Source organism: Culex pipiens, chromosome 3, assembly GCF_016801865.2.
Source record: "Culex pipiens pallens isolate TS chromosome 3, TS_CPP_V2, whole genome shotgun sequence".
Classification (NCBI taxonomy): Eukaryota; Metazoa; Arthropoda; class Insecta; order Diptera; family Culicidae; genus Culex; species Culex pipiens.
In genome coordinates this window covers 126,296,188-126,310,251 of record NC_068939.1, presented here as the reverse complement: position 1 = coordinate 126,310,251, position 14,064 = coordinate 126,296,188, and the positions used below count along the sequence as shown (strand labels likewise).

General features: G+C 34.4%; 1 protein-coding gene across 1 annotated transcript in view; it reads left to right on the top strand.

The window, feature by feature from the left end:
* Nucleotides 1-14,064, top strand: part of LOC120414410 (semaphorin-5A) — a 340,087-nt gene that overhangs the window by 314,371 nt on the left and 11,652 nt on the right. The window lies entirely within an intron of this gene.

Genomic DNA, 14,064 nt, shown 5'->3' with positions numbered 1-14,064 from the left:
TTGATGTACTTTTTGGAAGTCGAATCACACTTAAATGTATATAAACTATGTCCGGATCCAACATCCGACCCATCGTTGGTTAGATTATCAAAGACCTTTTCAACAAGTCCAAAACATTGAAGATCTGGCAACCCTGTATCGAGATATGGCCACTTAAGTGATTTTTATGTACTTTTTTAATCCGGATCTAAAAAATAGATGGAATTTGTGTACAACCATTGTTGGTAATGAGTGAGGATGGCTCCAACCACATAAGTGGATTAAGTTAGTTTTGAAATTTAAAATTGGACGCCAATTTGCTAAGCTAAGCCGATGCAAATATTTTTCAAAGTTTTTGTCTCTCGGTTCTGGCCGGTGTCGAAGGGGGGGGGGGGCAAAAAACATAAAAAATATAATTATTGAAATCACAAGCCATAGTTTCAGCATTTGCAAGGAAAAAGTGTTTAAAAATGCATTTTACACTAGTTCAGTTGTTTTGCAATCATTTATTTAAAAAAAATGAAAATTTGACGAAAACAAAAATTGAGTGAAAAAAAAACTTAAACATCGAAAGTTTTCAAACATTCAAAAGACTTTTAAATCTACTCAAACATGCTAAAAGTGATGCTAAACGCAGGGAAACGCATTTTAAATTGATTTCAGCTAATTTTACTTAAATTTCCATTGAAATTTTGAAGTTTTTTGAAAACAATTTTTTTTTGCCCCCAGATTTTTCAGGCTAACTTTGAAGGGGGGGGGAGGGGCAAAAAGTTTAAATCAAATTTGTACCAGCCTTATCGTCTCCTAACAATTTGACGCCATTTTGGTGATGCAGATAAAATCATTTTTTTCCTGTTTGCTTTTTCTTTCAGAGGCTGTATCTCATCTAGGGCGTCCAATTATCCCGGGTTTTGAATTTCCTGGGAAACGGGAAAAATATTTTTGAAATCCCGGGAATACCCGGGATCCCGGGATTTTTTTAAACATTCATAAAATCTATATTTTTATTATATTTGTTTTGTTTTCAAGCTTAAAATCATAGAATCAGCTCAATTATATTAATTGGTGATAATCTACACTTCAATCTAAACATATACGACAGCTTTTAAATAGCTTAAGGGGTTACATAAATGTAAATCGGCATAAATGTCAGAGGTAAGTATGAGAACACATTTAAACTTTTTCAAATCTATTTTGAGACATTAAAATATATATTTCATCTATCAACAACATAAATTTGAAAACTTTTGGTTGTACCATTGCCGAGATATAACAATTTGAAGTTGGCAGTTTAAAAAATGGGTGCCACGATATCTCAACACTGCTTTGACCAAATCGGCTCATTTTTTTTTTTTAATTTACACCCAAAACTGGCAGCGCTAGTACGAGAGAATGATGGTCTCGAGTCGAGAGAATAGTGGTACCATTCACGGACGCAGAGAACACAGCTCGAGATGGGCGATAGAAATATTCTCTCGAGGTTCATTTGCAAAAAAAGTTCATCCGTCAAACAAAAAACCAAAAGTGTCGACAACGGGAATCGAACCAGAGACCTTTGACAAACCAATCCAATGACTTAGCTGCATCGGCCACCACAGCTTGGTGACCAAGGAGAAGTCAGAAGTCGATGTATGACACTTGTTGGAGATTTATTGATTCAACTAACGAATGAACTCATTTGTTATGATGGTGTGAGTTGGTACCATTATTCTATCGATTTTGGCACTGAGCCCTCAATAAATTTTGAGAGAACGATTATCTCGACTCTGAATTTTGGGTGTATATTTATTCAGTTTTTCTTTTCCATGTACATTCATTCAGTTAAAATATTATTGAGTCCAATCACAATCAATCGATGACTTTTCACCTCAATTTTAAATACTAGCAAATTTCATTTATTCATGAAATATTGTAGCTTTCGCTATTCAGTGATTTCAAATGTAGGAGGTCCTACATGTACAAAAGGGAAAAGGGATAGCTTAAAACTAACTTATAAACTATATAAAGAGCGGATCAATGCAGCTGAAGACTGCAATGATTTTTGTCGAAATGCATCAATTATCTTATTGGACATAACATCCAAAGTGTCAACTTCGGCTAATTGATGAAGTTCACTGGTGCTGAACCAGGGAGGAAGTTTCAGAATCATTTTCAGAATTTTGTTCTGAATCCTCTGAAGTTTTTTCTTCCTGGTTAAGCAACAGCTTGTCCAGATCGGCACAGCATAAAGCATGGCAGGTCTGAAAATTTGTTTATAAATTAACAGTTTATTCTTGAGACAAAGTCTAGAATTCCTGTTTATAAGTGGATACAAACATTTAATATATTTGTTACATTTAACGTGGATACTTTCAATGTGATCCTTGTAAGTAAGGTTTTTGTCAAAACCAAGTCCAAGATATTTCACTTGATCCTCCCACTTTAAATTTACCTCATTCATCTTTATAATGTGATGACTTTTTGGTTTAAGAAAATCAGCCCTTGGTTTGTGAGGGAAAATGATAAGTTGAGTTTTTGCAGCATTTGGAGTTATTTTCCATTCTTTCAAATAAGAATTGAAAATATCCAAGCTTTTTTGTAATCTTCTTGTGATGACACGAAGGCTTCTACCTTTGGCGGAGATGCTTGTATCATCAGCAAAAAGTGATTTCTGACTTCCTGGGGCAAATCAGGCAAGTCAGAAGTAAAAATATTGTATAAAATTGGACCCAAAATGCTTCCTTGAGGGACGCCAGCACGTACAGGTAGTTGATCAGATTTGCTATTCTGATAACATACCTGCAGAGTACGATCCGTCAAATAATTTTGAATAATTTTCACGATATAAATCGGAAAATTAAACCTTTTCAATTTCGCAATCAAACCTTTATGCCAAACACTGTCAAATGCTTTTTCTATGTCTAGAAGAGCAGCGCCAGTAGAATAGCCCTCAGATTTGTTGCTTCGAATTAAATTTGAAACTCTCAACAACTGATGAGTAGTTGAATGCCCAAGGCGAAATCCAAACTGCTCATCAGCGAAAATTGAATTTTCATTAATGTGCGTCATCATTCTATTAAGAATTATTCTTTCGAATAATTTACTAATAGATGAAAGCAAACTAATGGGCCGATAGTTTGAGGCTTCAGCAGGATTTTTATCCGGTTTCAAAATCGGAACTACTTTGGCATTTTTCCAACTACTGGGAAAATATGCCAAATCAAAACATTTGTTGCAAATTTTGACCAAGCTACTTAAAGTTGCTTCAGGTAATTTTTTATTTAAAATGTAAAAAATGCCATCCTCACCAGGGGCTTTCATATTTTTAAATTTTTTGATAATAGATTTTATTTCATTCAGATCCGAGTTGTGCGGTGCCTGTGTGGACGCGCAGTCCTGTTTTTTTTTCGTGTTATTTTCCGTCTCTTTTGTGTCGCTATTTGTGTACATGGGGTGATTGGATTTCTTCTGATTCGTGTTGTTTTCATCTCTTTTGTGTCGCTGTTTGTGTGCATGGGGTGATTGGTCTTCTTCTTCTGCTTTTTTCTTTATTTTTAGTTCGCGCGTTCGTTGGCCAATGAGTTTATTTTTTTTCTCTTTACATAGTTTTCGATAGAAACGATCCGAATTCTTTTTTTTCGAGACAAGCAAGTCGTATTGCTGGATTAAGTCCTTTCTATATCATCGATGATCGGAAGGCACGCCGACGAATATGTTTTAAGGCTTATGATATAAAATCATTTTAATGAATAAAGCCCTTCTTACATCACCGTTGATCGGAAGGCACGCCGACGAAGAATTTCTGGAGGATCGCGGTCGAATTAATACTATATTTAAAATTCTAGATAGCTATCTTTCGGATTCGATTGTGAGTAGCGGGACTTCGCGGTTACTATGCAACGTGTTTTTTGGAGTCTTTTTATATTTTAAATTTATAAGTCCTTCTTTTATCATCGTTGATAGGAAGGCACGCCGCCGGTTAAGTTCGTTTAAGTTATTGTTTTAATTTCATTACAATCGGTTACGTGGTGTCCTGTTTTCTTTTCGTTTATATTCGTTGATCGTAATAATTTATTCCAACTGGCAGCTTTAGTATTAACTCATCTACTATTTTTGACATTTGCTCGCGTTATCTTAATTGTACCAACAGTAAAAATATACTGATAAGTCCAGCCCATAGCACTACCGCTCGGTTGGCACGCATTCGATTAAAACAAACTTTTTAAATAATCAATTATTTATCTTTCCGCAGCCGGCTGCCTAAGATTTAAAATTTCAACCGATAAACAAAATGCTCATGGTCACATCACTGCCACTCGTGAATCCTGACCTCATACCCATCTACTAACCCCCTCAAAACTCATGTGATACTTTGTCGGAGAAGCAGTCGATTGGGCGGTCTCTATCACTCAAGTATCGGACTAACATTCCCATCCACTTCCCCGTGACCCTACCACTGGTCGTGGCCGGCGCCGGTATTGATCAGCATGATAGGGGCCTTTGAGAAGTTGCGAAGCGAGGAAAGATAGCACCCACTTATCTTCCACGGCTCGTGGATGTAACTTCTGGAGGTCCTGGTCAATAACGGAGTAGCAACTGCGGGTGGGCACCTATGCTTATGCTTATGCTTATAGATTTTATTTCATTCAGATCCGTATTAAAAACTTCATCTGATGAAAATTCTTGTTCAACAATATTCTGAAATTCTATTGAAATTTGATCTTCAATAGGACTCAAAACATTCAAGTTGAAATTATGAGCACTCTCAAACTGCTGAGCAAGTTTTGAGCTTTCCCCCCATTAGTTAATAGAATATTATCACCATCTTTTAAAGAAGGGATTGGTTTTTGAGGTTTCTTAAGAACCTTTGAAAGTTTCCAAAAAGGTTTGGAATAAGGTTTAATTTGTTCGACATCTCTTGCGAACTTTTCATTTCGCAGGAGAGTGAATCTGTGGTCAATAACCTTTTGCAAATCTTTTTGAATTCGCTTCAGTGCAGGATCACGAGAACGTTGATACTGTCTTCGGCGAACATTTTTCAGACGAATCAGAAGCTGAAGATCGTCATCAATAATGGGAGAATCAAATTTGACTTGGACTTTAGGAATAGCAATATTCCTAGCATCCAAAATTGCATTAGTTAAAGATTCCAAGGCTGAATCAAAATCAGCTTTGGTTTCTAAAACAAAATCATGATTTAAATTATTCTCAATATGATGTTGATACCTGTCCCAATTAGCTTTGTGGTAATTAAACACAGAACTATTGGGTCTGGTAACTGCTTCATGAGAAAGTGAAAAAGTTACTGGAAGGTGATCAGAATCAAAATCAGCATGAGTCACTAAAGGACCACAATACTGACTTTGATTTGTCAACACCAAATCAATTGTTGATGGATTTCTAACAGAAGAAAAGCAAGTTGGCCCATTCGGGTATAAAACCGAATAAAGACCAGAAGTGCAATCTCTGAATAGAATTTTACCATTAGAACCAAATCGGCTCATAATTTTGGTTAACACTCGTTAAACTGGTTCCGTGTGCCAGACGAAGGCCGATATTCAAAAAAGTTTATTTTAAATAAGATAAAAATTCTTATGATTCTTGCATTTTTCAAATATGCAAAATTCAAAAATCGGGCATTTGGTCCATCCTAGCTTCAGAAAAAATGTTCACAATGTTTGACAGTTTGCTTTGCGCATGGCAAAATTTTGTGCTTAAATCGTCTCTTACTCAGTTTGATAATGAAATATCTACACGAAACTTTCAGGTGGATTTAACAAATTTTCTGTAAAAAGGTTTTTTTTACATTTTCTACATGCATGTAACCCCTTTAAACCAATTAAAAATATTTTTTTTATTCTGCTTTGGCCAACTGGGGAAAACCGGGACTAAAGGGTGAATAGTTTAATTTATTTTTTCCAATTTTTAAAACTATTGATATTCATAAATGTAATAATAAGTCTTTTAAAAATACAGAAAGATGAATAAAAAATATTTAAAGCGCTAGGAATTTTGGGAATCTGTAAACTCAATTTTACCAATTTTTACTAATGAGCCAAATTATTGCTGATATGTATGCCGAATACAAATTCAATAGCTTTTAAATTCTTATCGATTATTATGTTTTCAACTATTAATGTTTTTCTTCAAAAAAAAAAATATTTCCGGGCCAAATTTTTTTTTTCTATTTTGGAAATTCCCGGGACAATTTTTAAAAAATCCCGGGATTCGGGAATTCCCGATTTTGGAAAAATCCCGGGATTTTCGTCCCGAGAATTCCCGGGATGGACGCACTAATCTCATCAAACATTGGTCCAATCTTGAATGCCTTTTGAGCAAATTTATAGGAAATTTTTGGATGTTTTTGAAAAAAAATAATATTTTTAGAGGTGGTCAAGCCTGGTCATGACTGTTACAGGTAAACAAAGTTAAGACTTTTTTCAACGGTTTTTTTTAATGGGTTTTTTTTTAATGGTCAACCCTGTCAAATAAATTTTGACCAACTTGTGTTATAGCCCATAAAAATGCATTTTTTCATCTTAAACATATCCAAAAATAAGAATTGCGTGAAAAGTCCAATCAAAAAAATAAAAAAATATTTTTTTTCTGAAAGGTTTCAAGCTATTCCTACAACATTACGTTGGTGTTTCATGATCAGAAAATCAGAAAAGATATTTTTTTAATATTGCAAAGTATTTCATTTGATGCAAAATTACTTCTATGGTCATAGAAAAAGTACACACAAAGTTTCATCTAAATCAAAAACTGCAAAAATGTAACAAAAAAAAACTTGTTCTTAAGAGAATTGCTCTGTGGAATTGAGTATATTTCAGAGATATTTGTTACAATTGTTTATAAACGCATATAAAAGTCGTTTTTAATCCCCATCGCAATGCACATTAAAACCAGAATAATCCCAGAACGCTGCCCAGACTATAAAGTACTCCCATTTAGAATCAATTCAATTACAAATCCCATCAATAAAAGGCACCCATCGCGCTCTAGTACATATGACAGCTGTTCCCCCTCCGTTTTCTCAAAGGGGCATAATAAATTAAATGATAAATACTAGCAAACCCTGCTCACACAGGAAGCCTACATTTGCACAAAAGAGTCCACTTTTCTGCCCGTCAGGTTGCAGGGTGTGTCCTCCTGGCCGGTGTGAATATGATAATTGGATTAAAAAGTGCCATTCGAAGCCGTTTCGCGCTATCAATCGAAGGCTTTAATTGAATTCCTCCCAATGGAGGGGGTGGCGATTTCCCATGTGCACGGAAAAAAGTTACCATTATTGTATGACAAAAAAGTCATTGATCATTGTGTAATCGTTAATTTTATTTAGGAATTTGAGGGCGAAATTTCATAGCTCAAGTTATTTTTTTTTAAATGCCAAACACAATTCATGATTTCATGAACTATGCTCATGGAATCGTGAATCGAATTTATTTAATAATGAATAAGGTTGATTTTTTCCCGTGCAAACATTCACAAAACATCACATATTGATTCATGTCGTTCCTGAGGCCTAGCCTGACTCTGACTGGCAGTAATCGCGTTGGTAGAAAGTTGAACCCGACGGCGGCGGCGTCTAGAACTGGCCTTCATCTGTCCCCGGGGTCTAGAATGGCACACGTCAAACCGGGTCCCACCAACCAACTGGCAAACATTCGCCACGATTGGCGCGAATAATGAATTATTTTTTAACGAACGGAGATTTCTCTCTGTCACTCGCTCGGGCCAGGAGTAATTAATCTTCCACAAGTTGACGAGTCAAAGTAAGAGCAGCATCTTTTCATACAGAAAAGCGATCGATTTGCAATCGATTCCTGGTGCGGTTCTCGGGCTTTTTGTTGTTGTTCTGATTGATTGTCTGGCCATTCCGGGAAACAAATCAATCAGGCGCAACGCGAGAATGTAAGACTTCATTACAGTCTCTAGAACAAGCCGATTGGCGGGAGGTAGTCATTTTGCAAATTGGTTGTGGGATGTGCATTGAACGAGTTTCTTTGAAGTCTGACTGAACCTGTGTAACTTTACAATGTAAATATAGCCAACCAAACTTCTGAAAATTAGTTTTTTAAGGTCAAAAACATTAAAAATAAATCGATTTTCATTTCCTCATTCAAATTGTCAGACCAGATCAATAAATCCATAAAATTATTACATTTATCAACCTGAAACCACATTATCTGACTGGTTCTTATCTTCTGCATCCGTTCAACCAGGAATCAATTTCCATAGACGCGGATGTTTTGCAAAGACACTATTGAAATAAGTCAGCAACCGCAGCAGACGCAATAAAAAAAACCTGCAAATCGATCTGTGGTGACGATCGTAGATCGAAATCGAAAACTCAGGGAACCGGGCGACGACTTTATTAATTGCAACCTATAAAATTTTGCGTCGATTCTCTGGGTGACTTCTTCGTGCACAGTTTGTAGAATGATGCGAAAATCACAGATAAGTGAATAAAACTTTGCAACAAGATAAAAATAAGTTTGGTTTTATTTAATTAAATTTTAAAATAAATATTACCTTGTTTATAAAATAAAAATAACACTTTTGTAAAAGATGGAAAACAACACTTTTCATAAGGTATCGACTGCCGCGATTACTGCCACTCAGAGTCAGAGCTAAGCCTCAGGAACGACGTGAATTAATATGTAATTGTCTGTGAATGTTTCACGGAAAAAACATTAACTTATAATTCTGAGAATATTGATCACAAAAAGCAATGATGAATATATATAATTTCATAACTTTATTCGTGGCTTAATAATTTTGAGTCACGATTTTTTAAACAATTTTTATGAAATCATGAATAACTTGATGAGTTTCGTGCATGGATTTCATTTCTATCTTTTTTAAGATTGTATCTCACAAGATTGCTAACAATAACCTTATCGTTATTCGATAACGATATGAATTATCGTTATCGTTAGGATAAATCCCGAAATTACCGAGAGTACTTTACTCATGGGTTCATTTTCCAAAAAAGTTCATCTATCAACAAAAAAAAGTACCGGTACCGAGACTCGAACCCAAGACCTTCGGCATATTTAACCGTGCCTTTACCGTATGGGCCAGTTCTACTTTTCAGCACTGCAATGGGTGCTGAAAAGTTGAACTTTTCAGCACTTGTTTCGAAGAGTAACACTTTTCAACATTTTTTTGATTTAAACGATTTATTGACAAAATACATGAAAATTCGACTTAAAATTTCACTCAATGGGTGTTTTTCGAAATTGCAAAAAATGTTGTATGGAACTCGTTGCAAAACTTGATTTTTTCAGCACTCGTCGTATTTATCCAACTCGGTGAACCTCGTTCGATAAATGTACGATTCGTGCTGAAAAAATCCTCTTTTTGCAACTTGTTGCATAAACTACTATTTAAATCTGTTTTCAGGGCATTTCAATATACATTTTCATCTATCATCAAAACAAATTTGAAGACATTTGGTTGTATCATTGCCGAGATATAGCTATTTGAAGTTAGCAGTTTCAAAAAGCGGGTGCCACGATATCTCAACACTGTCTTGACCAAATCTGTTCAAAATTTTGATGAAGACTCGGTAAACAGGTCCCGTGTGCATGACGAAGGCCGATTTAAAAAAAAATATTTTAAAAAAAGATAAAAATATTTTGTGTTTTTCATATAAAAAATCGTCAGTTTTTGATTTTTGTATTTATTTAAAAAAGCAAAATTTCATCCCATTCATTCCCATCTTGAGATTTTCTACATGTATGTTACCCCTTAAATAACTTCTTAAAATGAACTTTATTCAAACAAAACTTGTTAGAGACATTGGAAGATAAAATACAATATATTGTAGCAATGAATGAAATGTAACAAGCAAGTATGGATAGTTAAAAAATTTAACTATCGATTTAAGTATTTCCAAATTTCTTTTTTTGTATTTTATTTTAGAGTAATGTATTTTTTTACTAAATTGAAAATACAAAAAAAATGTCGTTTGATACATTCATTAACTATTGTGTTTCACACTTCTTAAAAAAATAATCCTTAATTTTATTAGGCATTCATAAAAGGTTCGACATAAGGCCATTGCGTCTTTTATTTCAAGGTTTTGACCCTACCGTGTGGATCAATCGGACCGCGCACTGGACTCACAATCCAGAGGTCGCCGGTTCGAATCCCGCGGCGGGCGCTCTAAAATTCTTTGTGTAAATATGGGTATTCGGCGCCGTCGCTCCGTGCCATACTTTCATACACTTAGGAGCCCAGGGCGGCGAAGTCCTTGAAGATAAAAAGAAGACACTAGTGGTTGGTACTAGCAATAGTGGCCGACAGCTATAAAGTCAACTTCGTTTTTGTTTGACCCTACCTCCCCCTCCTCTTCAAAATTTCCTAAAAAAAAGTGGGGTTAAAACAATGTTATTGGACAAATCATTGAAAAAACTTGTTAAATCGTTTGTAAATTATTCAGAAAACATTGTGTAACACTTACTCATGCCTTTTAAATCAAATATAGACTTTTTATTCTTTTAACAAATTTTGAAATTTGTGACCCATGGTCACTGACCACAAATCCGTACAAAACGTAAAAGTGTAATGGAAAAAAATGTTTCATCATTGATATTCTACATTTTCTGCCAGTTTTTAAATTATTTTTTTATCTCAAAAAAATAACTTCACGAATTCGTATATTTTAATTTTGATTTTTTTTAAATATTTTATTTTAAATGTTTTAAGAGACAAAAACTCGCAGCTTTTGAGCCATAGAGAAGCACGGCTAAAAATTTAAAGGTGTAAATTTTGAAGGTTAAATATTACCTCTTTTATGTACACCTTCCCAGATGATTACCAGATATTACCATGATTTTTTTTACTTTGTATTTAAATTAAATTGCAATCAAATTGCATTGGTAATCGAAAGTACTGTACAGAAATTTTGATACAGAGCGCCGTTTTTTTTATTTCCTATAAATAGTTCAATTTTCAATAATAAAAATAAAAACAAATGTACAATTTTCTGATCTCTTCAAAAAAATCTTTTATTTTTTTAAGGTGAAACGTGAAGACAATTTGAGTGTTAATGTATTAGTGCGATGCAATAGTGTTGGTTTGATGATCATCATTGTTGACGTCATTTATGTATTTGTATTAGTGGTATCGTGTAGTAGTGGTGGTATTGACAGCCAACCTTGCCAAACATTCGAAAATTGCCTAATTAATCCTTAATTAACATTCGAAATTACAACAAGAGTCAAACGTTTTTAATCCATTTTAACAATTTTAAAGATAGAAAAACTCTTGTGAATATTGGTGGTAATCATCCGGTTCTCCAGGCTGCAGCACGTCTAGGGATTGCAGTTTTATTGAGGTAAGGCTAATAAAACGGCATTTTGGAGCTGTTTGTTGGTGGCGAAAATTTTGTATGGCGCAAACAATGTGCTGGAATAAAGGCTAAATTTATGGAAATTTTAAATTTGTTGACCTATTAAAGCAAAATTTTGAATTGTCGAAAATGTTCCGTACACAGTGATTATAATATGATGCATGCTGCGTGCTTCTTATGGGAAGAATTTTCAATATTTCTAAAACGTTCTATATTTCCACTGTTTAGGGTGGAACAAAAAAGCATCATTTTTAGGGTGGAACGGGACAGTTTTTCTACCATGTTTTTTTGCCATATTTGATGATGGCACGTTACACCTTAAATCAAAAAATTTCAAAAGGGAGCAATATTGAATATTTGGCCCTTTTTAATTCTCGATCCAAAAATTTTCAATAGAGTTATCTAAGCTCGATCTCACGCACACTAGCACGCCATTTGTTTTGCTGGCCGGTACAAAATTTAACCTCAATCTTTTTCGTGTACGTACACGTAATACATGCGCACGTAGATAACTCTATACATTTTCTAAAGAGATCACAACGACAAACAAACAAACTATCACTTTTTCGTGTCTGCCAGTTTGCCAATCTCGCAAAATGTATCCAGGTTTTTAAGCAAAGATGGCGTTCGAATGTTGAACTCCGATATGTCAAAACCGCGTAGTAGCGCCAACATTAGACAAAAAATGTGGCTGTCATGCCATGGCACACTTTTTTCGCAATGTTGGTACCACTGGGTGATTTTGACATTTCGGGCGTTCACCATTCGAACGCCATTTTCGCTTAAAAAGCTGGATACAGGCTGACGATTCCGCAAACAAATGCAGACGAACAAATAAAGCAGACAAACTGTCAAATAGTGCGAGTTTGTTTTTTGTTTGTCATTAGTTACCTCAGCAACCAGATGTCCATGCTTCAATGTTTCTAAGACAAATGTATTGGAAATTTTCAGAACATTTTGAAAAAAAAATATATTTTCCAAAATAGACACTATTTTGAAAGTTGGAAACTTGATTTTGTATAAAGTTAAATTCAAACTTAATGTTGCTTTATCTCAAAAACGGCGTCTTTATCAACATTTCTTTAAGGCGAAATGGGATAGCGACTTTTGAAAAGCAGTTTTAGAAAAAAGTATGTAACCCAACAAAATCTGTTATTTGCATTCGTAATTATAACGATAGCAAAAAATCTGTGGAGTTCAGAAATTGGTTTGTGTTAAACAGAAGTTGTCTAAGAACTGGCGTTCCGTTTCACTACTACTACTTTTCGGTTGCAAATTTATTATTATTGTTATAATTTATAATTGACATTTTACCAAAGGGTTGCAAATTTGATTTACATTAAAAACTGATGTCAAACAAAACTTTTTAGTAAGATATCTTTTTTTTTCAAAAAAAACGCAATTTTCAAAAAAAAAACAACATAAGTCGGTGTCAAACGAGTTGTCAAAAGTTTTATCCGTATTTCTCTGTTGCTCAAAAATTGCGGGACTCAAAAGTTTGTCTTTTGAAAAAAAAAAGTATTCATAATATCCTAGCCGAACCAGCGTTTATGGCTGAAAGGTAACGAGCCTTTCAAAAAAAAAAAGACAAACTAACTAACTAAATATTCATATTTAGTAAAAAAAAACTTAGATTAAAATTCGTTGAAAAAAAACCTTATAGCTATTTTTTTCTGAATAGTTCTCATCAATACCTACAACTTTTCCGGAGACACCATATCGATCAGAAAATTCCTCTAAAAGATACAGATTTTCCAATATTTATGTACAATTTTTGCATGGAGCTGTCAAAAATACTCGAAATATGGAGATTTTGTAGAGAATTGCTTAAATATATAAATATAGAAAGTTATTTTTGTAAATGGAACCAAATATATTTTATAGAAATCTATTGAATGTATGATTTTTATATTGATAGTGCATTTGAGGAGCATAGTTAAACAACCAGGATTCAAACATCAAAAGTTTATTTTATTGCATAAAAATTAAACTGCCATTTTATTTGAAATAAAAATTGAAGATATTCCCTTGTCCATGGCCATCACCACGACCACATCCAACAATTTTATTGCAAATTACGTGTGTTTTACAACCCTCTGGCACCACTGTAAATGGCTAGAACGTTTGACAGTCACCAAAACCTCGAAGAGCCCACGTAGTAGTATTAGTGAAGAGCCCACGTTGTTTATCGTGGGCTCTTCACTAATACTACTGCGTGGGCTCTGTGAGTGTAGCAGTATTGCCGTTCAAGAGCCAAACGACATGCGACACCTAGTGTTGAGTAGCAGAACAGAGCGAAGAATGTCGATTGAAATTTCCGCCCTTTGAGGTTATGTATGCGAATTCTGTTTTGCTAAATTCCAGCGTTCAAAACAACTTTTGAGCAAAAATTCGAGCTGATACTTTGTTAACTTTTGATGCTCTATCATTTTAAACAATATTTTTTTTTTCAAAATTATTTTTTTTCAAATTTTTTTTATTGCGTTAATTTATAGAGGGCAAAGAGTTAACAATCGTACTACTTGAATTTTTTCTCAAAAGTTGTTCTATGAGCTGTAAATTCAATTTTAAGTTTGCATTCCTATGTAACCGAACAGCGAAAATTTGAATCGTCATTCTTCGATGCTTTGCGCCACCTGTCGGAATTTTTGAGCTTTTGATCGCGAATTGGTGTTGTCTGTTTGTTTACACCAAATTTTCAAGAAACATCTCTTTTTGTAGTACTGGGCCGGGGACTGGCCAAG